Consider the following 27,727-nt stretch of genomic DNA (forward strand, 5'->3'; position numbering starts at 1 on the left):
ATGCCTGTAGTCCCAGCTACTCGGGAGGCTGAGGCAGAAGGATCGCTTGAGCCCAGGAGCTTGAGGTTGCTGTGAGCTAGGCTGACGCCACAGCACTCCAGCCCGGGCAACACAGTGAGACTCTGTCTCAAAAAAAAAAAAAAAGAAGAAGGAAGGCACATGTGTGGCCTCAACCAACCCACTCCTTGGCTCTGTCTTGGGAGCCAAACCCATTCTGGATGCTGCTTACTCAATGATGTCATGACTATTGCATTTGTGTGTGTGTGAGGCACAGTCTCACTTTGTCACCGAGGCTGGAGGGCAGTGGCATCATCACAGCAACCTCAAACTCCTGGGCTCAAGCAATCCTCCTGCCTCAGCCTCCCAAGTAGCTGGGACTACAGGTGTGTATCACCACACCTGGCTAATTTTTTCTATTTTTAGTTGCCCAGCTAATTTCTTTCTATTTTTTCTTTTATTGCCTGTGCTGTTGGTGTTGTATTCAAGAAATCATTGCCAAATCCAATGTCACAAAGATTTCCCCCTATATTTTCTTATAAGAGTTTTATAGTTTTAGCTCTTATGTTTAGGTCTTTGATTCATTTTAAGTTATTTTTTGTACATAGTATAAGGTAGGGACCAATTTCATTCTTTTGGATGTGAATATCCAGTTTTTCTAACACCATTTATTGAATGTCATTTCCCCATTAAATGCTCTTAGCATTCCTGTCAAAAATCAATTGTCTATAGATATGAGGGTTTATTTCTGGGATTTCTACACTATTCCATTGGTCTATATGTTTGTTCTTATACCAGTGCCACACAATTTGATTGCTATAGCTTTGCAGTAAGATTTGAAATCAGAAAATCTGAGTCCTCCAACTTTGTTCTTCTTTCTCATGATTACTTTGGCTATTCAAGGGTCCCTTGAGATTCTCTATGAATTTTAGGATGGGCTTTTCCATTTCTGAAAAAAATGCCATTGGGCTTTTGATAAAGATTGCACTGAATGTGTAGATTGCTTTGAGTAATATTGTCATCTTAACAATATTACATCTTCCAATCCACGAACATGAGATGTGTTTCCATTTACTTAACATCTTCTTCAATTTCTTGCAGCAATGTTTTGTAGTATTCAGTGTACAAGTCTTTCGTTTTCTTGGTTAAATTTATTCCTAAGTATTTTATTCTTTTTGATGCTATTGCCACTGGAATTAATTTTTAAACTTTATTTTTGAATTATTTATTGCTAGTACATAGAAATGCAACTGATTTTTTCCTTTGAGTTTACATCCTGCAACTTTGCTAAATTCACTAGTCAGTTCTAACAGGTTTTTTTTTTTTGTATGTGGAATTTTAGGGTTTTCTACATCAAGATCATGTCATCTGAAATAACAGACAATTTTACTTCATCCTTTCCAATTTAAATGACTTTTATTTCTTTTTCTTGCCTAATTGCTATGGCTAGAACTTCTATATTTCTTTTTTGTTTTTTTTTTTTTTTTTTTTTTTGAGACAGGGTCTTGCTCTGTTTCCCAGGCTGGAGAGTAGTGGCATCATCATAGCTCACTGCAACCTCAAACTCCTGGTCTCAAGCCATCCTCCCGCCTCAGCCTCCCAGAGTGCCAGGATTACAGGCATGAGCCACTGTGCCTGGCTTCTAGTCTCTTCTGACTTAACATTAGCTCCAGACTTCGTGCCACATTGTCTGTGGTCTTCAAGCACTAGAATCTTGTGGACCTCATAATAATTCCCAGTTCGGAGCCTCGTGAAAAGCTAGTTTTTTTCCTCTCTGTGTTCACAACAGACTTTTGTTCTCTTAGTTTCCCATACAGGGGCAAACCCTAGAAGCAGTCTGCTGCCTCTTCCCCAAACTCCGAGGTGGAACTGCCAACCCCCTGGGCTACTGTTGGATCCTCAGAGTTTTCACACTAGGATGCCTACTATAAGCTATAAAAGTAAGTTAATGGGGACACTTACTTTATTTTATACACACACACAATATAGACACAGTAAAATGTACTAATCTTAGAGGAATTTTAAAACATGTATGTGTGTGTATATAAATATATATACACAATGCAGATCAAGATATAAAATATTTTCAGCCTCCCAAATTGCTTCCTTTTGCCCCCATCAAGGAACTACTACTTGGAGCTCTATCACTAGAGATTAGTTTTGCCTGTTCTTGAAATTCATTTGAATGGAATCATATGGTATGTGCTTTTCTGTGTCTGGCTTCTTTAATCCAATATATTGTCTATGAGCTTCATCCATGTTGCTAGATTTTAGTCTACAATTTACTACCTTCCCTCAGGAGCCAAAAAATCACAAAAACTCCCAAGTGTGATTTTTTAGGATCTACATTATAATTATAATCAACATTTATAATTATCATATTTAGCCCTAAATAGGCACAATTGCCTTAAGACTATGAACAGAAAAGTCACAAACAGAAATAAAACTAATTAGCAAGCAAATAAGAAAATGTTCGATCTCACTAGTAATCCAGGAAGTACAAGCAAAAAGAAAATGGCACATTTGTTTTTTAAATAATTTAAAATTGTTTTTTAAATGGTGATGCTAGCAAGAGTTCAATAAAATGGGAACTTTCAAATGCTCCTAGTGAGAATATAAATTAGCATAACTCCTAGGGGATAAAATTGAAGAATCTTTAAAAATCTTCATTCCCCTTTAATATTTCTCTATTGTGACTCTAAAAGAAGGAAATAATCTTAAATTTAGAAAATGTCTTTTGAACAAATATGCTCACCCAGTATCCTAAATAATATGAAAAGTTAGAAACCACCTAAATACCCAGCACTTGGGGGAATGGTTATAAAAAGTGTAACGGGTTCACTCAGTACAATATTACATTGTCTTCAAGTCCTGGCAGTGAGCACGGCTAATTAGCTGTAGGACAAAGATTGAGACGCTTGTAGAAAGTTAGCAAATCTCCTTTATACCCCACTTTGTTTTCCATACAATATTACGAAGCTAGAAGCTCAGGAATCCAGAGATTTGTTTATCATCCAACCACGGATTTATTAAATTACTTTCCAATTAATTAAAAAAATGAAAGCTTTGTATTTTGGTAAGAAAACACAATGGAAATTTATCACAGCTCCTAGCACACTTCCTGACCAAAGCAGGTGATAATGGTTGCTATCATAGCAATTACTAATATTTTACTACTTATTTTAATATCGAGTGCTGACTGTATGGGGGAAGGCTTTACTAAGTGCTTTACATAATCTCATTTTATTCTCATTTTATACATTTTGCAAAGCTTGCCCATACACGGTGTTTCCATGCATTTTTCACCCAGGCATTGTGCCTGCAAGTTGGGTACGATGCCACCAAGTGATGGCAGAGTGTGAGTCACAGTCCAGAGATCCTAGCAGCCGGGTTCCCGGGTTTGACACGCTTCTGTTCTGCGCAGTGAAGAGAAGGAAACTGCACAGGAAAAGGGGGAGCTGGGTTGCCAGCATCCAGCCTGGCTTGCCCATGGCGTAGGCACTGGTGGAGGCCACATCCCCAGACCCCTAAGGGAAAGGGCTGTGCCTGGGTCCTTGCTGAGGCCCTGGCAGAAGGTGGCCCTGCCAGCCGAACATCAGCCCCGCAGTACCCACTCCACGTGGCCAGCTGAACCCCCTTCATGTGGTCACCAGGACAGGAATCACAGGAAGGCCAGGCCTATCTGTTGTGCACTTTCTCTGCACTATGGGTCAGCGGACAAGGAAACTAAATTCCTGAGCAGTAACGGATATGCAAACTCTTCTTTTAGAAATGTTCCTCCTCCCTTCACGCAGCCCCCAAAACCTGTGGCTTAGAGTCCTGGGGATTCACCCAGGATTGTCCCTTTTCAAGCCAAATGGGGACAAGGCGAATTCTGTCTTCTCAGTCCTACTACTACTTCTTTTAAAAATACATTTCACAAAGCTGATTGTTCCGCTGCTTAAAGCTAGTGGGGTCATCAGAAAAAAGACCAGCTTTATCAGTCCTTCTTTGTGGGAAAAGCCCTGGCGGTGCTGTCTGCTGTCCCCGCAAAGGGGAGTGATCACGGACCCCAGCCCCCAGCGTGCTGGGACAGTGACCTGCTCAGGCTTCGGAAACACCCGGCTGAGCAGGCCCGAGTAGACACCTGAAATTGGAGGCGTTTACCTTTGATTCCTCCCATTTCTTTCATTTGTTTTTCCTTTTCCTGAACACCTGAGATCTGATCTTCTATTTTTTTAATTTTAATTTTTTTTTTTGGAAAAACACATGACATAGTTTGAAGACTAAATACTGCTGGAATTTTAAAGAAAAACAAGAGTTCTTGCTGCGTTCCTCTTCACTTCTTAATTCCCCCTCTTTTAGTTGTTTTTTTCTTCTTCTGGCATTTACCCAGCTATTTCTCAATTTTCCAGTTTTTGATAACTGTGTCGTATGAACGGTGAAGATCTAGAACTCTTAATCTGCACCTGCCTCCCACTCCCAGATTTCGATTAAATCAGTGTTTAGGGTTTCCGTAATTATGACCTTTCATTTTACTCCACGCTGGCAAAATCAGCCCCAGAGAATTCCTCTGTGTTGTCTTCCACGCAAGGTGTCCTTTTGCATCACTTTGCTCGGTTGTCGTGGTTTTGGGGGGAGTATCCATCTTCCTGTTTTCTCTAAAAGGCAGTTTCTTCATTCTCTCATCAGCCCCCTCCCCTCCAAAGCCCATTCTGCAGTTTGTGAGCTGATCAAAGAAGAGCCTGAGTCACTCCCTTCCCTGGGGTACTTGCATAATTTTATTAGGAAACACTGGATGATTAAAAAAAAAACGTTCAGAATCCAACTCAGAATTTGCTTGTAATGCAGAATTTCAGCTGCTGCAGGAGAAATTTGGGGACGAGGCCACTCGGATGGCATCTCTTCTGTTCTATCTGTTCTGTGGATGGTTGAGGGCAATCCTCAAGCCACGAAGGGGTTAAGAGTCAGCCGGCAGGAAGGAATGAGGGGAGGCTGAGGGGAAAGACAAAGGAATCTGGCCTCTGAAGGAAGGCTAGCTGGCTGGAACTGGCCAGGCCCTCCCATGACTTGCTAAATATAACTGTTAAGTAATCTGCAGTCCCATGGGGTCATTCTGACAGGAGGAGTGGGCAGCAGACTAAGTGGTTGTTTGCAGTTCCAGGTCAGAGGTATCTTGGAGAAAGCACCATTGGCACATTCTTTTCCTTCGATTCAGTCCCCTGAGCTCGGTGTCATCCTTGTTTGTGGCATCCAGCCAGAGCAGACATGCCCGCCCATGCCCCACCGCAGGAGAAAGGTCTGGCTGTCCCTGGCTAACTGTGATCGAGTGGCTGCATTCCACTCTGGTCTTTATCTGCAGAACATTCCTGACTCAAGCGGCGCAGACCCGTGAGAAGTGCTGATGGACTTGGGCTGGGCGGTGGTCTCTGCTGACAGCACACAGGGCCAGCCCCCAGCGCAGGGGCCCCTGCAGGACTTTGCTCCTGGACTGGGATTCTGGTGTCTCTGCCTTGACGGGCCCGTGTCACCGCGTCCTCTCCCTGACATGCTTTGGCTTGTGCAATGTTCGATGTAGGAGCTGAGCACAGACTCTGTCAGCTGGAAACTTATGTTCTCTGCAAAAAAAAAAAAATAACAACAGAAAGAAAATCTGTTGGGAAAAGGGCCAAGAGAAGGAGAGAGATGGATTCAGAGAGACCAGTCATATTTCACAGGAGAGAAAAATCCCTTAACTGTCTACGGAAAGGGCTTTTTTGATTTTTTTTTTTTTTAAGATAGAGGTTTTTATATCCTCAGATGAGATCTTGATAAAATAACACTCTCTTTTTATGTAGGCATATAGGTTATGTTTGTGAAGGAAAGAAGACATTTTTCCTGGCCATGCGTGTTAGGGAAGGACTGTTCACACACACACACACACATGCACACTCACACACACACACACACACACACACACACACACACACACACTCTTGCAAGCACAGCACCGGGCGCTTTGCACAAACATGGCCTGTATAGGGCAGACCTATAGGCTGGGACATTAACTTGCTTCCCTAAACTGTTTCAACTGCTTTTCTGAGGCCTCCAATCACCAAGCACCAGTATTCTAAAGTGTTCTAAAGGGTCTGTCCTGCTCTTTTGCCGTATGAATGGCCTTACTGGACTGGGGCCAATGACATGTCTCTGCATAGGGCCGGCTAGCCTAGAATTTTCTCCTCTGAGCGTCGCCTCCTCTCAGTCACTTCCCAGAAGCAACAGGCAGGTGGTGAGTTTCTCCCCACCTTTGCTGGAAGATCGTGCTGGAGGCTTCTGCAGCAACAGCGCATCCTGTTAAAAATGCAGATTCGGATTCAAGAGACCCAGGTGGGGCCTCAGAGTCTGCATTGCTAACCGGCTCCCAGGGGCTGCCAGTGCTCAGGAGGACAACACCTTGAGGAGCAAGTTCCTGGAGGACCTTGTTATAGAAACACTGGACGACCCAGGGCACACCTGCAGACTTTGTCCTCAGCCCCCTGGCTTTGTGAAGCTCCTCTTCCTCTCTGTGGACTCGAGCTGTCTCAGCTGCCCTGGTACTCCTGGTCTCCATTCTGTCCTTGTTCTGCCCAAGGACTGAGTGACACCACACTCACCGCCTTCCTCCTGCTTCCCACGGAGAGCTTACCGAATCTACAATGACAATATCAGCAACCCACGAAAGTCTGCACCTGGCACTGTGCCTACCTGGTACTCCAGGTACACTTGTCATCACAAATGAGTGATGACGATCCAAAGCAGGACACCAAGGCTCTGAGAAGTCAAATGACTTGCCTAAGGTCACACAGCTAAGGGGCGATGGAGCTGGGGACCCTAATCATTGCTTCTGCCCCAACAGGGATGCCGATGACAAGTGCCAGCAGGGATCTGAAGAGTGGGCACCTTCATGGACTCTAGGGCACAGTTCTGGGACCTGTGCCTAATTCTATGCCACGGAGAACTTTGTCCTTGCCAGACAGGACTCCCCGCATGGGGCACCAGAGCTGGGGTGGTAGGGCCCCCCAAAGCACTGCTGGGCGGGGTCGACAATGAGCGGAGCAGGGTTATTGTACACCCAGGCTGCAGGGAGAGACCAAAAGGGTGACAATCTTTAGATCTCGAGGCTTTGGGGAAGAGAAGCTACAAAGTTCCACTTTCAACCCTCAGTCGGCCTCACGTTCTCCAGAAGAGGGAACAAGGGAGGCAGGGAAGGCACACATTTCCTGAGGGATCTTTAATACTCAGCTGTCTACTGCAGCGAATGAGGAAGGGTCCTCTATCCCCAAACACAGCAAAGGTCAACAGGTCAGGTGAGCACTTGTTACCGCACATGACACACACACACACATGCATACATGGGCGCAAGCATGCACACACATGCACACACACGCACACACACGATTTCTTGAGCAAATAAAGGATGCAAGGATGGGGGGCTTGTGAAAGCAATGGTTTAAAAAAGACCTTGGAGGAATTCATCTCCATATATCTGCTTCCTCATCACTCATGTGAGTCTTGAGCTACCTCTCACTTCACTGAACTTATTATGGACGATGATCAACTGTGCTCAGCGTTTCCCTGCCTTCGCGCTTCTCTGCCACTCAGTCTGAGCTCTGCTCGGGGCACCCGGTACATACGCCATCCCATAACCTTCACCTTTGCTTTGCTCCATTCTGTAACGCCTCACTTTACAATGAAAATCTGGCTTTATCTGCAGGGCGACGCCTCCCCCACCCTTGCGACTTACCTCTCATTCTCCACCTCCTAAGGGCCCCTCCTTATCCTGTGTGCCTCGGTTCCTTCCCCGACTATTCTCCCACCATCGGCTCTCAGCAGCCTCTAGGGATGTCCACACCATTCTGTTTCCCCTCCTCCTTCCTGCCTGCCACTCTCTAGGATTTCCTCAGACGCCCTGGTCTCTCCTCCCTCCCCATTCTAGAATCATCCATAGATATCCTTTGCTTCCAGTTCCTCAGCCTCTGCAGGTCTAGAGACCTTCGTCTCCACTTGTTTCATGTCATCAAGACACAGGCAGATGACCAGATGGAACTGCTCCAGGCTCACGCTCCGGACTCCTGGAAAATTCTCCTCCCTGTTCTGCCGTGTCTCAGAACCAGGATCTCGTCACTCCCCTCTCACCATTTTCAGTGTCCTGCTCCCTTTACCTGCGTCTGTCCCCGGCCTAGAGACTTCCCGCCCTCCCTTGGTGGGCCACACCCGGCCTCACTGAGCTTCTATGAGCTTCTCCCTCCAGAATCCCTGTTTCAACCTTTCGAGTTTCTCCTTCACAAACCTCATGAGGTCCCCACTCTGCGTAACCTGCACCTTCCACGTTCCCTCCTCTGCTGTGAGGCCACCAACTGAGGTCCTGGTGGCTGGTCTTACTTCCGGCTCTTATTTCACTTTGATGAAGTCTTCAACCGCCTTTGGCAGTCCTTAGCTCCTTTATTTTGCTCTTTGAGTTCCCAGCCCATTCCTCTTCAGCTATCCTTCTTTACTGAAAATATTGTGACTAAAAAATAAAAAATAATAAAAATAAAAAAAACAAATCAGACATCACCTGGGGGATAAAAAAAAATTATTTAATGAAAACATTGTGATTATCTGAAGTAAGGGGTTTTCTTGTCTTCTTTCTCACTGTTATCCTTCTCCTAGGTAGAATTTATTATTTTCAGCTCAAACCACTGTCTAACCTCCTCACGCCAAGACCCCCTTCTCTCCTCTCCAATGCACTGTTGGATTTACTATTCCAAAGCCACATTCCTCCCTTGCTTGAAACTCAGGTCTCCGCATGGCCACCAAACAAAAGCTAAATGATTTGACTAGCCATGCATGGCTGTTTTCCACACACACCCCCATTTTCTAGCAGTGCTAGATTTGTGATCATGTTACTTGCTCCAGCTCGAGGGCCCACTCTGCCTCATTGCCACATGTTCAAATCTTATCCTATTGCAGAGGCAAGCTCAAAAGCCAGCTCAGCTTTTGAAGTTGTCCCTAAACCATCCTGCTGGAAGTGATTTCTCCCACCTTTGCTTTCTTATAGCCCTTGAGTCCTCCTGTAGCATTTAGAACTTTCCACCCTGGGCTGTAGCCAACACACACACCTGTAAATTCCATAAAGGCAAAGGCCCTATTCTATACACCCCAAAGCAGCAACACAGTACTGCTGGACCATTCAGGATGCTTTTATTACAAATGGCGGGAATTAGCTAAGAAAGGCAACAATAATAACAACAAAAGACAATTTACAAGCTAAATACACACAGCAGTTCATGCAACAGTGGAAAGTACAGGGGACCTGCTGGGCCTCAGAGACACCTGGAACCAGGGACTGGAATTCAGCAGGACACGTGTTCCTGCTCCATCTTCGTTTCTGTCCACATGTGGATTCATTCTCCGGCTACAGCCAGGATCCCTGCACATGGCACTGAGAACTCCCAAGTCTTACACACCACATTTCCACAAAGAGAGTGTGGACTCTATTTCCTTAGTTTCCATTTTTATATAAAAAAATCTTAAGGAAGTTCTCTGATTGATCCAGTTTGGGTCAGGTGTCTGCCCCCGGACCAATCAGCTATGGCCAGGGGTTTGGATGACCGTTAGAACTTTTGGGTTCTGGAGCCATTTTCAGAAAAGAAGAATCTTCATGAGCACCCCAAAAATTCTAGCATTGTTGTTTCCAGTAAATTTATAACAAATATGTGTTGTTAATGTTTGTGTTAATGAATATGAATTATTGTAGGTGTGCTATAAGAAGTCAATCACTGCTTAGGGTAGTTCTTTGTCTTTTTTTTTTTTTTTTTTTTTGAGACAGAGTCTCACTCTTTTGCCCGGGCTAGAGTGAGTGCCATTTCGTCATCCTAGCTCACAGCAACCTCAAACTCCTAGGCTCAAGCGATCCTTCTGCCTCAGCCTCCCGAGTAGCTGGGACTACAGGCATGCACCACCATGCCCAGCTAATTTTTTCTATATATTTTTAGCTGTCCAATTAATTTCTTTCTATTTTTGGTAGAGACGGGGTCTTGCTCTTTCTCAGGCTGGTCTCAAACTCCTGAGCTCAAACAATCTGCCCGCCTCGGCCTCCCAGAGTGCTAGGATTACAGGTGTGAGCCACCGCGCCCAGCTAGTTCTTTGTCATTTTAGCAAGTATCTTATTCTTGCCCATTCATTAAAGTAGGATTTCTAATAATTCCACTTGATCAACCCAATTCCAATTAAAATATATATTTGAAGGGAATTAAATTTATTCTTCTTTTTTTAAATGATGAACAGAAACGTATTTGGCTTAGGATTCTGGAGATGGGAAGTCTAAGATTGAGGAGCCACGTCTGGTGAGGACCTTCTTGCTGTGTCATCCCATGGCAGGAGGTGGAAGGGCAAGAGAGTGTGTGCAAAAGCATTGATTCTTTCCTAAAGGACCCCTAAGTCCAACTTTAATCTAGCCAGATCTTACCTCCAGCTAAAATGGGTACAGTTTCCATGTATGTGTATCAGGCACCCAAGAAATAATGACATTAAGCCACTGTTGCCTTTTTCAATTACAGGTTTTTGTTGTTGTACAAATTCCCTGTATTTTTACCAATTTCTTCTCCTCCAATTTCACCAACATTTTATACTTGAATCCTAGCATTTGTGGATTTGATTTTCTATATGGGAGAGGATATTTGTTTCTTTTGCCCACATTATTTGGCAACATATTTGCTCACATCATTATTTTTTTATGAAAACTTATGAGCATGTTCCTTAAGACTAGCTTTTCTGGCATGATCCCTTATGGACAGGGCTGTGTGACTGTCACATTGGAAAGTGTGTCAAGAATGAGTTGGTTTTGTCACTTTAAGCTTTTTTACACTTTGAGATCTTTGATGTCCAGAGTACACATTTTGAATTCTGTTTGATTGGGCAGTCTCCTGTTTTCATGTCTCCCACACATCTCAAAACTGAATGGAAATTGTGTAATTGTGGGTGCTTATGCTGTTGTATACTTCTTTTTGATTAACTGAACATTTTTCATCATTCCCTCTCTCTCCGCTACTCCACAACCACTAATTTGCAGTTTATAGACTCTGTTTCTGTTCTTCTGGTGGTTACCTTAGAAATTCCAACTTGCGTACTTATAATATCAAAGTTTACATTAATATCTGTACTCTTTCCCAGCCAATACAAAGATCTTACAATCTTAAATTTCATTCCCCCTTGCTTACTTATAAATTATTATTTTCATTTGTTTTAATTCAATTTTTAAAACACAACTAAAAATTATTAATTACTATTTTATATTGTCATGTGCATTTGCATGTTCATGTTCATGTGCATTTACCACCTTCTTTGCCTTCACTCCTTTTTTTATCTCAAATATTTCACTTTCTTTCTACCTCAAGCATACCCTTTAGCATTTCCTTTAGGAGGTTTCGTTAGTAATGAACTAACAATTTTTATTTGTCTGTAATATTGATTTATTTTTGTCCTTATTCTTGAGAGATATTTTTGCTCAGTATTCATTTCTAGCCTGGTAAATTATTTTTTCAGTACATCGAAGATATCATATCACTGTTTTTCTAGCTTCCATTGTTGCTGTTGAAAATCTGCTGTCAGTCTAACTACTGCTGCTTTGAAGGTGCTCTTTTCTTTTCTCTCTCTCTCTCTCTCTCTCTCTCTCTCTTTTCTTCTGGATGCTATTATGATTTTTTCTTTAGTTTTATGCAGTTTCACTAAGTATGTTTTACTTATCCTGCCTGGTATCCAATAGGCTTCCTGAATCTCTATATTAATACCTGGATCAGTTCTGAAAACATCTGGTTATTATGCCCTCAAATATTGCCTTGGCCCAGGTTTTCCTCCTCTTCCTTTGGAATTTCTATTTAACATTGTTTTTCATGTCCCTGAACCTCTCTGTCACATTTTACTTTTTTTTAATTCTGTGTTACATTCAGAAAATTTATTTTGCTCTTTCACTAATTATTTCTTCAATTGTGTCTAATCTGTCCCCTGAGTTTTTAATTTTGGTAAAAACTTAAACTTAGTTATTTTTTAAATTCACCAACACTTTTTATAGTTTCCCATTCCCTGTAGATATTTCTAAACTTATATTGTATTTCTTTAAACAGTAAACATATATGTTTTATAATTTATAACTGCTAATTTAATAATCTAAAGTCTACATGGATTTGTTTTGTTTTGGTTTGGTTCTCAGTAGCTTCTATCGGTTTCCTTGTGTGCTTTGATATCTTTAATTATGTGCTATTCATTGCCCTTAGAAAATCATCAATGGAGATGTTCTATGGCCTAAGATGAAGGTGCTTTTCTTCAAGGAAAGTTTGTATTTGCTTCTTTTAGGTGCATAGGTACCCTTTTGTCTGGTACTACTTTAGGCTTCATTTGGGGCTTAAGCCTTCTTAGACCACCCCAGTCTTTTGAATTCATGAGAGGAACATTCTGTAATTAAAACTTCTCATAGGCTTTTTTTTTTTTCTGCCTTGCTCCTTCTGGCCAAATTAAATCTCCCTAAACTTCTTAGGAGTAGAAGCAGGAAGGTGGGTTCACCTTTGAGAGTCCCACTTAATGTAGAGGCTCCCGTTAAATCTTTATCTTCAGAGGGTCCTGTACTTTGGTTTCTGTCCATCTCAGACTGAGAGTCTGTGAAAACCATTGTTCAGTTTCTCAGACCAATTTGGCAAATGCTATCAGAACGAAAGTAGTTCAGAGTGCTCTGCTGACCTCTGGATTTTTGCTTTTTCTTAGCTTTTCACCTGATATTTCTTTTTTATTTGATAAGCAAGTTGGTGCTTTTATGAAGATTAAAAAAAACTTTTTAGTTCATCATTTTTAAATTCTCTTAGCCAACGGGTAGCTCTGGATACCTGACTTACCATGAAGAACATGTCTAGACACATAGAATGAATGCTCCTCAGGCCTTCAGCCAGTTGAATCTCTCCCCAGGAAATGAACACCACATCCTCTGCTGTTAGCCAAGGCTACCCACTCTGTGTCAATCAAGCATTTAGTGATCTTTAGAGGACTAGAGGTTTACAGCTGTCTTGATGCAAATAATTCTAAAAGGACTTGGAGGTGGGAAGAATTTCCCTTCCAGGCTCTTTAAAATACTTCTTTCATCCTGCACCAAAAGAGTTCACTCCACATATAAATTCCACACCTGGAAAGGGTGAGCATCTGGTGAGTGACCTACCTATAGTAGCCCTTCCCCCGTGGTCTCTGGCTCCTGTCATGGTAGATGTATGGAGTGTTGACACTTTGTTCCTCACGGGTGGCATTTGACTCAAAAAAGATGGGCACTTGTACCTCACAAAGTTCTGTCCTTGTTTTGTTGCTAAATTTGCTACATCCACATTGCTATGGTTTGAATGTTTTTGTCCCCTCCAAAATTCATGTTGAAACTTAGTCCCCAATGCAATAGTATTGGAAGGTGTGGCCTTTGGGATGTGCCCTCATGAATGGGATTAGATGCCTTTATAAAAGGGCTTGATGGAGGGAGTTTGTCCCATTTGCCCTTCTGCCTTCTGCCATGTGAGGACACAGCATTCCTCCCCTCCAGAGAATGCAGCACCAAGGCGCCATCTTGGAAGTAGAGAGCAGCCCTTGCCGGACAAGCAAACCTGCCAGCTCCTTGATCTTGGACTTCCCAGCCTCCAGAACTGTGGGAAAATAAATATCTATTCTTTACAAATAATCCAGTCTGTGGTATTCTGTTATAGCAGCACAAATGGACTAAGATACATATAGAGACTATGTGTGAAAAAGAAGGCAGAGAGATAAGGGAGGAGGCAAGGAGAAGATGGAGAATGTGGTGTTTCTGCTTTTGGTGTCCAAATACTCTTCCCTGTCTTCTCATCAGATTTTCAGCAAGTTGACCATTTCTCATTGTTAATTTCTCGTGTTGAATTGTCTCTGTTTGGAGGTGATACAAAATAAATTGATGAATGCGACGTCAAGGTTGGTATGTGACTGCTTGTGAAAAGCTGATCACATCTGATCACATCTCCTTTACTTTTTGTTTACCTGCTTGGCCCCTGTAGCTATTGGAGCTTGCAACCTTTGGTGAGAAAGGTAAAATTAGATGCCCAAGAGAAGGAGCATAATGAGGAGATGGTAACTTCCATTTAAATAGCACAGGGGAATGGAGTCTTTAGCCAGGGAGACTTTGAAATCAGCTGTTGCTTAAGCAGAACATCTTAAAGGAAAGGCAGACATGACAATCATTTGTAGCTGTAGACTCAGGTTCAACATTTATCAAGGACCTATTAATGCAGTAAGGCACTGGGCTAGGCATTGTTAAAAGCATAATCCATTAAGTTCAGAACAAAAAAAAAAAACATGCCCCTTCTTTGGTGTTGAGCAGGGAAATGTGAAAAAAGAAAACTATTTTAGGACTGAGGAAGGAAGAAAAGTTCTCGCTAGACATTATCCCATATAGGGAAAAATATTTCAGGAATATTTCCTGGAGCCTCAGGGGTATGTTTTAAATCTCAAACTTGAATAATACGCCACTCAGTTGGGTCTTTAGTTCCTCTGAAGAATGTGGTGAGAGTATTGGACATAAGTGATTTGTATTTTCTCCATATTAATTTATCTTGCATGCTAACTTTAAGGAAAGATTGTACAATGTGCTGTTTCTGTGAAATCCATTGTATATGGGGGAGGCTTCTCAGCACGTAGTACAAAAGTGGTATGCAACTCTGCTAAGGAAGGAAGCATCGTGTGTCCACACAGGGAAGTTTTTCTGCAGGGCAAAGCACCTTGCTTATTTCTCTTTGATGGTATGTATTGTATACTACCTTCTACTCTAGCTATTTGTGTGTGCTTTTTGTCTCATACTAAACTTCTGAATTCTTGGGATCTGGGGCATTATTTTATCACAGGCAATAAATAATAACAGGATGCATGGAATGCAGATATTAATTCTAGACCTGGCTCTGCCACTAAAGATGGGATAAACTCAAGTGTAGCAGAGGCTCGTTCTTTTTCTCTTGCCAGTATTTGTCCATCCTACTTCTCAATGACAGAATGTCATGTTTTATCAGTCACCCATCACTTGCCCGTGCCGTCTTTGCTGTTTGGGGAAATCTGACCCTATTCCTGGCTCCAGGGGCAAACCCTGTTTGGCTTAAACCAATCATCACATCCCATGATCCTCCTGGCCACTGTGATTTTGTCAAAGGTGGGCATGTGCTCCACCCCGGGCCATTGAAATGCAAGACAAGATGACATTGGCTGGAGATTTGGAGATTTCAAGGAAAGAAACTTTCTTACTCTTCCATGGAAGCTACCTACAGAGATGTTCATTTCCACCTGGATATAAATGAAAAAGCCTGAGTCCATGAAAATTACTGGTAGTGATCTTGCGAACACAAAGAAGGCAGCCTTAAGACATAGCAGTCAGTGTGGAAGGCAGAGAAAGAGATGAAAATAAACTGGATCTTTGTTGAGATTATTAGGCCTGGAACAAGGTTTGTCTTAAAACCACCACGTATGTGGACTTCTCAATTATACAAGCCAATAACTTCCTTTTATTGTGTAAGCTGGTTGGGGTTGGATTTTTCTGTTACTTGCAACCAAAGAATTCCTTAGAATTTGGGTTCAGACATGGTGATCAATGAAGACTCCTTTCAGCTTTTGACATTCAATGATTCTATTAAGAACTCCACCAAAAAGTAAACCATTTTTAATATGAAATGTGAGAAGTCAGTGAAATGTATTAACCAAGTTGGAACACCTACATCAAGAGAGTTGACCATATATGCAAACCTTGAGACATCAGAGAAATTCTCCAGAACTACAAGCTACATTCCTTCCCTCTCTCGAGCTGCAAATATCCACCGGGCTCCAGGCACGTTTTCTCAATTGCCATCTAAAGGTCCTCAAACTTGGGTGTTTGCTTAACCACGAGAGTTTCTACAGAAAGGGAAGGTATATTTCTTTTCTTTGTATGTCCAGCACTTTGAACAATACTTGTCATAGACACCTAATAAATTTGAATAAATAAATGGATGGATTTATTTGACAATTATTAAACACCTACTATGTGCCAGGTACTGAAGCAGGTGCTGGAATATAGCAGTGCACAAAGCAAAGTCACTGCTGGTGGTGGGTGGCACAAAGGTTCTCTGGGGTGCTGGTCATGTTTCATTCCATACCATCAGGTGCCGATTTTGTGGGTGCGTGCACATTGCAAAAATGCATCCAGCTATTCACTTCTGATTTGTGCAATCTCTGTATCTTGGCTTTACTTCAGTGAAATGTTTACAGAAACAAAACAAACAAGAAGTCCTTACTCTCAGGATGTTTACATTGCAGTCGGAGGAGGCGGACCATGCAAGTAAGAATATAATATGTTGGAAGGTAACAAGTGCCATAAAATACGAATGGAAGAAGAAAGACTGAATTCAGGGAACACAATGAGCACTTCCAGTCATTTATCTGAGAAGGTTCAGGTAAGTGAGCCCAACTCACTTTCTGAGGCCAGACTCACCCTGTGCTGTCACCAAGCTGAACTGAGGATGGTCGTTCCACGCATAGGTGTGGGAGTGAGTAGGGGATGGGCGAACATAGATTTAAAACCCGACTCACAAAATAGCACCGGGAAATCTATCTCCAGCACTGATTCTCCAAGCATTGGAAACACTTGATCAGATATTTAGCACGCCATCCTTTAAATTCTAGTACTTTTAATGAGAAAGGTTTGGATTGCAGAGATGGAAAAGACCATTTTCCCCAAGCCCAGCAGGTATTTTTGGAGAGTCTGTTGTGTACCCAGCACAGTGGAAATTCAATTCTAAAATCAGTTCTAAGATCCAGTTCCAAGTGAAAAGAGTATGTCATCCTGTTAAGTAACAAGGCATATACACATAAAACGATTATAGAATAGTACAGGAATTTTAAAAATCAAACTTTATGGGCTTTCCTGGTACCATTTCCTCTCCTTTATAGCATTTTTCACATTTGCAATTTTATTTTTATACATGTAAGTATTTGATTATTTGACCATTTTTGTTCACCATTGTAGTCCTCAGACTGTAGCAAAGTGCCCAGCACAGAGTGATCACTCAACACACATTTATGAAATTAAATGATCAAATGTGAAAAGGCAGAGTCATTTAGAGGCCTATAGCACAGGCTGCGCTGTCAGATCCGCCACTTCCTGGTTTATTCATTGTGCGTCCTTGGTGAGATCTTTAAACTCTCTAAGTTGCTTTTCCTTTTCTCTTCTAAAAATAGGGAGAATTACCATTCCCACTACAACAGTTCGTTGTGAGCACAGAATGGCCTGTGTGAAGTACCTAGCACATAGTAACTGCTCAATAAATGGTAGTCATTATTTTCAAAGTTTTTCAATCATTTTTTTAAATGCAGCCTAGTTGCAAAAATATCAGAAATTATTACTCCAGTTTCATTGAGTCTTCATTTGTAAAAAAGGGAAAAAAGTACTTTTATTTTGTTACATAGGCCCTCAGTAGCCCTTTCTTGTGACCAAGAACTAACAAGACAAAGCGAGTGAGCCACATAAGAGAGTGTAAGAAAATACTGGAGAAGTCACTTTCTCCCCACTTCAATATGGCGCCTGTCCATTGAAAGCCAACTTCATCCCACCCCAGGAGGGGCCCTGTGCAAACGGTGTGGACACCCCACCCACCCCTCCAAGCTCTGTCCACGCCCCTCGACAGAGGCTAAGGAGGATGGGGCTGAGGAAGTGGCCTGCAAGACCCCGAGGCGGGGCCATTTGTGAGGTCCTTGCGGGGTGTGAGTTCCTGGAGCATGGTCCAGAAGCGGGGAGCAGTGGACCGGATACAAAGGCAGTGCTGACCCTGGGTGCTGGGAGTACATAAAGCAGATGACGAACACTTCCGCCTTCACGGTGCTTCCATCTCCGTGGAAGGAGCCGCACTATAAACGATTACGTGGGGAAACACACGAACAGCGAAACATATAGTGTGTTTAACAGTAAAAAGTGCTCTGGAGAAAAGAAGGGAAATAGAGTGTACACTTTTAAACAGCGTGCGTCAAGGAAGGCGTATTCGTTTCCTAGGGCTGCTATCACAAAGGACCACCGACAAGGTGGCTTAAATAAATTCATTGTGTCACAGAAGTCCGGCATCACGGTGTCAGCAGGGTTTGCTCCTTCCCAGAGCGAATCAGTTCCCCGTCTGTGTCCAGCTTCTGGTGGCCTCCGGCTTTCCTCGGCTTGTACCTGGCAAGTGTACTCCTTGTGTCTCCACACCCCCTTCACTCTGCTTGTGTCTGTCTCTGCGTCGAATTTCCCATCTCTTTAAGGCCACCGGCCATATTGGATTTGGGTCCGGTCTGATGACGTCATTTTAGTGCGACGACCTGCAAAGACCTTATCGCCAAATAAGGGCCCATTCCCAAGTTCAGGGGGTTAAAGACTCAAGATATCTTTTTAAGGAACGCAGTTCAACCCATCAGAGAAGGCTTCACTGGGAAGATGACACTTGAGCAAAGGCCTAACGGTGAGGGGAAGGGGTGAGTCGTGCTGGGATGCGAGGGGGGAAGGGCGTTGCAGCAGAGGAAACAGCAGGTGCAAAGGCCCTGCTGGCTCCCTCAGAGCAACATTTTAGTGAGTTAAGGTCAAGGAGAGAGAAGGTCTGCAACGGAATGATGCACCAGGCTCAGAAACGCCCCACCTGCCACTCAGACATTTCAACATGAGTTTATTCTGGGTGTCCTCCATAACCTCATGGTCTATCCATGTAAAATACCAAACACCCTTACATTTCCTGAGAGCACAGTATAAGGTCACAGGAAACACGACCCTCCTTAAACCCTCATGGTGGCCAGTAATGTCTGTGGGTGACGCTGAGGGTGCATTTGCCACCATCCTCCTCCATCTCCACACCAAGAAATTGTTTGTCCCCAAAAGCACAGGGAGAGCTCACGGGATGAAAGGGAATTTGGCTGGAGGGAGGTCAGGTAACAGTGTAGACAGGTTTTTCACTAAGAGGTGCCTGTCTGATCTTGTTGTCATCTGTGGCTATTCTATCATGACCAACCCAGTGATATGACTATCAGCTACTTGCGGAAGGTTATTGGTACTTTCAATGCATATTGTCTTCATTTTAAAAACCCTATCTACCAATGAAAATAAGAGAAGTAAAAAAGGATACAGAATAAATTTCTGTAATTAACTGCAACTGTAATTCTGCAACTGATCTGTTTGGACACTACGAAAGTACCAATATAGCATCAAGATTCTCTGTGAGTTATCTTTTTAACTCCCACCAGGAGTGAAATAAGCCGATCTTCGGACTTCCACTGACTCATCTCTGACCTGCTGCCTTCACTTATCTCCAAGTTGGAGGGCTCTCCCGGCCATCAGCCGTCACCCCCGCCCCGGGCGCCTCCCCCATCCCAACACCCTGCCCTGGCCTCCGATAACAATCCTTTCCAGACAGGCTCTGTTCCTGCCACATTTGGAAAACGTCAGAGTCAAAACATAGCACGTAGAAGAACCAAAGTCCCTCCATGACATTCCGTTCACCTTCCTTTCACATTCCACACCTCGCTCTTAGCTGCAGGGGCCTGGTCGTTCCCCCCTCTTGACTCCTCCAATTAGGCTTGATTTGGTACGGGCTTGTCTGCGACTGAATCCTTTGTTCCCATCTTCCTCGTGGCTCTGGGCATCCTTTCTTGCCGCCCTATGTCCTCAACAGTCTTCTCCTTCTCTGTCCAAAGCCTGTTCCGATCCAAATTCTCATGTAAGATTCTGGCCCTGTGGCTATTTTCTGATGACTTGCCCACTTGGCTTCTCCCCTGGGCTGGGACAGGAAGAGCAGAAACATGCTTAAAGAACAGCAGAGAGAGAAAAGCAATGAAAGCAGCCAGCTTCAGAGCTTTGCACTTTCCTGAGTTTTCAAAGCAGAAGCGTTTGCTACCGCGGCCCTTTCTAGGGCTCCGTTCTCTCCTCTAAAATAAAGTAGCTCGGCGGAGGTGAGGGCTGAGCTGCCCTCGGCCTGGTGGATTCTGCAGGAATCACAAGATGGAAAAGGGAGAAGGATGAACAAAAGGCATTGTGTGTGCCCAGCGAAGTCTCCGGGGAACTTATAAGCCCCCAAATATGCTAAATCCATAGTGAGCCTTTGCTCACTCATACTCCTTGGATAGTTTTATCTTCACATACACAAAACGCACTATGGGGCAGGTTTTATTATCCTCATCTCACAGATGCAGAAAGTGAGGTTTTCAGTGCTAAGTCCCTTGCCTGGTTACAGAACTAGTAAGGGATAGAGCCTGGACTGAATTCACTTCTTAGTCCAAAGTCTGTGCTCTTTGATTTCCTTTTATTTAAAAATAAATATTATTGCTGTTTGCCTGAATATCTAATGAATATGTGTTCTTTATAGAAAATTTGGAAAGGATAACATAAAATATGAAATAAAAACCACCCACGATTCCACCATTTAGGTATGGTAACCATTACTATTTTAGTACAGTTGTCACTCAGTATCCATGGGGGACTGGTTCTAGGACCTCTTGAGGATACCAAAATCCACGGATTCTCAAGTCCCTGATAAAAAATGATGTAGAGTTTGCATATAACCTACACACGTTCTCCTGTATACTTTAAACCATCTGTAGATCGCTTATAATATCTAACATGATGAAAATGCTATATAAATAGTTACTATACTGTATTGTTTAGGAAATAATGACAAGAAAAATAAATCTGTACGTGGTCAGTACAAATGTAATTTTTAAAAATATTTTCAACCCACAGTTGAATCCACAGATGTGGAGCCCACGGATACGGAGGGCCGACTGTATACTTTTCTCCAGTCTAAGTTGTACTATTTTCTGGCCTGGTTTTTGTTGTTTTGTTTATTTGTTTGTTTTCAAATAGATGTATGTTTTAGAGCAGCTTTAGGCTTACAGCAAGATTGAGAGGAAGCTACAGAGAATTCCCATGTATTCCCTTCCCCTACACATGCATAGTCTCAACATCCCGCATCAAAGTGGTATGTTTGTTGTAACAATCCCGCATTGTTGTCACAATTGTGTCACACTGTGTCAAATCTGTGTCACCAAAAGTCCATAGTTCCGATTAGGGTTCACTCTTGGTGTTGCACATTCTGTGGGTTTGGACAAATGTATAATGACGTATATCCACCATCATAACAGCAAACTGAGTGGTTTCATTATCTGGAATCTTCTGTGCTTCATCTAGTCATCACTCCTTCTCTAATTCCTGGCAACCACTGAACTTTTTACTGTCTCCATAGATTTGCCTTTTCTAGAATGTCACGTAGTAGAAATCATACAGGATGTAGGCTTTTCGGATTGGCTTCTTTCACTTAGTAATATGCTTCAAAGGTTTCTTTATGTTTTTTCGTGGCTTGGTAGCTCTTGTCTTTTTAGCACTGAGTAAAATTTGTTATCTGGATGGATCACAGTTTAACCATTCACCCAATGAGAGACAACATGGCTGCTTCCAAGTGTGAGCAATTTTGAGTATAGCTGCTATGAGCATCTGTGTATAGGTTTTTGTGTGGACAGAAGTTTTCAGCTAATTTGGGTAAATAGTGAGGAGCACAATTGCTGGATCTTTTGGTAAGTGTATGTTTAGTTTTATAAGGGACTGCCATACTATCTTCCAAAGTGGCTATACCATTTTGCAGTGTACGGCAATGAATGGTGTCATTCCACATCCTTGCCAGCATTTAGAGTTGTCAGTGTCTTGGATTTTTGCCATTCAAATAGGTGTATGGTGGTATGTCATTGTTTTAATTTGCTTTTACCTGATGACATATGATGTGGAGCATCTTTTCATATGCTTATTTTTCATCTGTGTACCTTCTTTGGTGAGGTGTCCGTTAAGGTCTTTGGCCCATTTTTTAATTGGGTTATTTTCTTATTGTTCAGCTTAAAGAATTCTTTGTATATTTTGGATAACAGTTCTTTATCAGATACATTTTTTGAAAATATTTTCTCCCAGTCTACAGCTTTTCTTCTCATTCTCTTGACAGTGTCTTTCACAGAACAGAAATTCCTGATTTCAGTGGAGCCCAACTTATCAATTCCTTCTTTCATGGATTATGCCTTTGGCGTTATATCTAAAAAGTCATCTCCAAACCCAAGGTCATCTAGATTTTTACCTGTTATCTTCTAGGAGTTTTATAGTTTTGTGTTTTACATATAGGTCTGTGATCCATTTTGAGTTAATTTTTGTGAAGGGTGTAAGGTCTGTGTCTAGTTTTTTTTTTTTTTTTTTTTTTGCATGCGTATGCCCTGTTGTTCAAGCACCATTTGTTGAAAGGACTTTCTTTGCTCCTTTGTCCAAGATCAGTTGACTATAGTTATATGAGTCTATTTCTGTGCTCTCTGTTTTGTTTCACTGATAATGTTTGTCTTTTTTACACCAGTACCACACAGTCTTGATAATAATAGCTTTATAGTAGGTCTTGAAGTTGAGTAGGGTCAGTTATCCAACTTCGTTATTCTCTGCCAATATTGTGTTAGCTATTCTGGGTCTTTTTCCTCTCCATATAAACTTTAGGATGAATTTGCCAATATCCACAAAATAATCTTCTGGAATTTTGATTGGGATTTAAATTGATTTGCACTGAAGCTATGGATCAGGTTGGGAAGAACTGACTTCTTAACAATATTGAGTCTTTCCATCCAGGAACATGAAATATCTCTCCATCTGTTTAGTTCTTATTTGGTTGCTTTCTTCAGAGTTTTGTAGTTTTCCTCTTATAGATCTTGTATATATTTTATTAGATTTATACCTGAATATTTTGTTTTGGGAGGCGCTAATATAAATGGCATCATGTTCTTAATTTCAAATTCCACTTGTTCATTGCTGGTATGTAGGAAAGCAATTGACTTTTGTATATTAACTTTGTATCCTGCAACCTTGCTATCATCACTTATCAGTTCCAGGAGTCTCTTTGTTGATTCTTTTGGATTTTCTACACAGATGATCTTGCCATCTGTAAACATAGACAATTTCTCCTCAATCAATATGACTTTTAGTTCCCTTTCTTGTCTTATTGCATTAGCTAGGACTTTTAATACATTATTGAAAAGGAGTGGTGAAATAATCATGTTCTTATTCCTGATCTTAGTGAGAAAGCTTTTAGTTTCTCATCATTAAGTATGATGTTAGCTGTAGGTTTTTTGTACATATTCATTATCAAGTTGAGGAAGTTCCCCCTCTATTCTTAGTTTTCTAAGAGGTTTTATCATGAATGAGTGTTGGAGTTTGTCAGTGGTTTTTCTGTGTGTATCAATATGATCATGTGATTCTCTTCTTTTGCCCGTTAATGTGATGGATTCCATGCATTGATTTTCAAATGTTAAACTACCCTTGCATATCTGGGATAAATCTCACTTGGTTATGTTGTAGAATTCTTTTTATACATTCTTAAAATTGATTTGCTAACATTTTGTTGAGGATTTTTGTATCTATATTCATGAGACATATTGGTCCATTGTTTTCTTTTCTTGTGATGTCTGTCTGGTTTTGGTATCAGGGTAATACTGGCCTCATATAATGAGTTAAGAAGTATTCCCTATACCTTTATTTTCTGAAAGAGGTTGTAGGGAATCGGTATAATTTCTCCCTTAAATGTTTGATAAAATTGACCAGTGGACCCATTTGGGCCTGGTGATTTCTGTTTTGGAAGGTTATTAATTATTGATTCAATTTATTTAATAAATGTAAACCTATTCAAATTGTCTATTTCTTCTTCTGTGAGTTGTGGCAGATTGTGAATTTCAAGAAATTGGTTCACTTCATGTAAGCTGTCAAATTTGTGGGCATAGAGTTGATCATAGTATTCCTTTGTTATATTTTTAATGCCCACAGGATCTGTGGTGATGTCTCCCTTATCATTTCTGATATTAGTCATTTGTGTCTTCTGTCTTTTCTTAATCTAGATAGAGGCTTATCAATTTTATTGATCATTTCAAAGAACTAGCTTTTGGTTTTGTTGATTTTTCTCTCTGATTTCCTGTTTTCAATTCATTGAAATTGTTCCAATTTTTATTTCTTTTCTTCTGCTTACTTTGGATTTAATTTCCACTTCTTTTTCTAGCTTGGTAAGGTGGAAGTTTAAAATATTGATTTTAGATCTTTCTTCTTTTTTAATATATTCAATAATGCTTTCAGTTTCCCTCTGAGAACTTCCTTTACTGTATTCCAAACATTTTGGAGGGCGGACGGGATCCGGCGCGGTCAGGACGGGGCGGCCGCAGACTGTTCCAAACATTTTGATAAGCTGTATTTCATTTTCATTTAGTTTAAAATATTTTAAAATTTCTCTTGAGATTTCTTCTTTGAACCATCTGTTGTTTAGAAGGGTGCTGCTTAGTCTCAATATATCTGGGGATTTTTCCAGCTATATTTCTGTTATTGATTTCTATTTTAATTCCATTGTGGTCTAAGGTATTATATGATTTATGTTCTTTTAAGTTTGTTAAAGTGACTCGGGGTGTGATCTATCTTGGTGAATCTTCCATGTGAACTTGAGAAGAATGCGTATTCTGCTGTTATTGGATAAAGTAGTCTGTAGATATCAAGTATATCCAGTCAATTAATGGTGCTATTGAATTCAACTGTGCCCTTACTAATTTTCTGCCTGCTGAATCTGTCCCTTTCTGATGACAGAGGTGTGTTGAAGTCCCCAACTGTAATAGTGGGTTCATCTATTTCTCTTTGCGGTTCTATCTGTTTTGCTTCACATATTTTGATACTCTTGTTAGGCACATACACATTAAGGATTATTATTTCTTCTAAGAAACTTCTTAAGTTTAAGTTTATATTATGTTATGTTGTAAAATTTTACATCCTTCTTTTTTTCTCACCCAAAACATAATTTTAATAGACACATGCTGATTTTACTCTATAAGTCCAGTATTTCCTAATCAACTTGGTTTAGACCAGTCAGTGATGAGTCACCATATGGGGGCAGGAAGGTGCCATCTGTGTGCTCTGGGGAGTGGTAGGATGGGGTATAGGACATGAGGTGGGGAGCGGGTTGACAGGGAGCCCTTGGCAGCTGGCGGCTGTCATCACCAAGAGAGATGGCAGGAAAACAAGTGGAAGGTCCAGTTGGGAATGGGTGAGAGAGCAGATCAGCATTGGCATAAACTGGACCAGTGATGCTCCTTCCATCCGAACACCCGGCTGTTAGTACAGAGTTAGGACCAACACTTGAAGGTGGAAGGAAGGTTGAGTGTTTCCTGAGAGTATAGCCAAAGACATGGGCAAAGGGAAGAGTCCATTTAGACTAGATGTCATGGTCAACTCACTCACCCAGGCTGAACGTCCAGCAGCTCTGTCAGATGGGCCTCCAGTCTCTATTCTGAAACTCAGGGACTTTACTTCTCTGGTCCTGAACTTTCTCACCTGTTGCCCTAGAGTTGCATATAACTTCCTGCCTCCTGAGCTGCTGAGCCACGGTTTGAAAGTGAGTCTTGATAAATGTTTGACATGTAAACCCTCTTTAGTAACTGCCTCTGGGAATTGCTTCATTTACTGCCCCACTTTGTTTGCCTGGCTGTACGCCAAGTATTCCCCCATCTTCTGGAACCCTGGCCTTGACTGGCCTTGTCTCTGCTTAGAGTGGAAAAAGGAAAAAGGGCTCCAAAAAAAGAATTGGTCATTGTTAAATAAGAGATTGAGCAAGGGGTGGGATTAATGGCAATGCCCTTGATGCTACTGACTCAGCTGAGTTCAGACTGTTCTTCAGTTCTGAGGACTCCAAGGCCTGCTCATAGTGCCGTCATGCCCTGGGCTTCAGGACTTTTGGGCTCCTTGCCTAATAGTATCCCCCTGAGTAAGTTTTCAGTGCCAACAAACTCACTGGCTCCAAAGACAAAGGTTGGCCTTATCTTGCCCTCTGAGAGGGGCTGTGGCATCTTTTGTGGACTGAAGTTTCTCCTGAGCCATCTTTTGTTTTCATTGGAATCGGCTGTTGTTTTTCCATAACCAATTAGTAGAGAATGCTCCATGATTGGCAGTAGGATCCTCCAATAAGCATTGCCTTGATGCAAGGAGACACTAGTGTAACAGAATCCAGAGGAGGACTTTTTCAGTACAGACGTCTGAAGTCTTGAACTTTGAATCAATGTCTGACCAAGTGCAGTGGAAGGAGCAGTGGGAACGGGGCAGGAGCAAGGTGAGTGCAGTGATGTGGTTAACATGCAGTCAGACACTCCTCGGTTCCTTCCTACTTTGTTACTGTGCAGCTTTGTGCTCACTATTTACCCAGAGCTTTGGTTTCCCAGCACAGATTCCCAGCACAGCCTCTCAGGCAGGGGCCACTTCATCAGAAAGTACAAGGAGTCCCTGTAAACCAGGGCCATGTGCTCAGCTTGCATCCAAGATGCCTACCCTGATATCTGGCACATCTTAACCATCAAACCAGTGCTTATTGAATCAGAAAATAAATGCATGGGAGGGAAAAATAAAAATGAATGAAGGGGAAGAAATGAATCAATATAAAGTTACAGAGCTTTGAGAATCTGCTTGGAAGAGTTGAAGGTCAAGTTTAGTTTTGATGTCTGTAGCAGTCACTAGCACATCCACAGAAGTCAATGGAAATAAAAGAGTTGACTCCCTTAAAAACACACAGAACAGAGAGACAGGTTTGCTAGGGAAGTGATAAACAGAAGGCCAGAAGTTAACCAGCCCCACCAGTGGAAGGAGCAATGTGTCCGAACGAGAACAACTAGACCGATGTTGTTAATACCCTTAATGATTAATTTCCCAGTTGATAATTGACATAACAGGGAAAGCTGAAAACTGATCTGTCAATTATTTCATCATTTTGGATTCTCCTGTGTGTCTGGGCCCTGGTAATGGTCACCATGTGATACATGGACACGTCGGCAAGGAAAGGCACATTTTTAAGCTTCTGGAGTATTTAACTAAAATTCAAATAAAATGAGTTTAAATAAAATCTCCTTGGTTCCCCAAAGAGTGATGGGGTAGTCAAGAAGATGTACTGACTGCACTAAAAATCTGGGTGCTCTAAGCAGATCCTTATTTAGGGATTCACGCCTCTTGGGACAGGACTGTCATAGAACAGAGTCGCCCAACGTAACTGCGGAGGCTAGTTTAACGGGAGGAGCTCTAGGGACTTTTTGCCTTGTCATTTCCTCTTTGAACACAACAGGAAAATCCATTTAGCTGGTATTCTAGAACACTGCCGACTCTTTCTACCCTATCCGACTGTGAAATTCAACAAGGGATCATAAATAATAGACTCTGGCCCAAAAGTACATTTGGGGAACCCTGTCATAGAACCGCTGACTTCTGTGTGTCCTCTGGAATTTAGTCGAAAAAATGGTAACAGGGAGTCTCTCATCCCAGGGCTGGTCCTGCTAGGCAGAGCACAGTGAAGGAAAGGGACCTCCGCAGAGGGCGCCCTGGTGTGTAGGTATCTGCTGCTGCCTAATCGATGGCCCGCAACTGAGTGGATAAAACAGCAAACACTCCACCTCCTGACTTTGTGGTTCACAACTTCCAGAGAGTTCAACCGGACAATTTTTCTGGTGTGTGTGGCTGAGGTCAGGCAGTGGCATTCAGCTGGCCGATGGCCTTCTGGAAGGTGCGGCATGGCTCCACTCATGCCTCTAGAGCCTCAGCAGGCTCAGCGGGAACTGCTGGCCAGGGCACACTCGTGTGGCCTTGATGGCACGGCAGTGTCAGGCTAGTCAGACTTCCTACTTGGTGGCTAAGGGCTCCTAGGAAAAGTGT

Source organism: Propithecus coquereli, unplaced genomic scaffold, assembly GCF_000956105.1.
Source record: "Propithecus coquereli isolate 6110/MARCELLA unplaced genomic scaffold, Pcoq_1.0 Scaffold304, whole genome shotgun sequence".
NCBI lineage: Eukaryota > Metazoa > Chordata > Mammalia > Primates > Indriidae > Propithecus > Propithecus coquereli.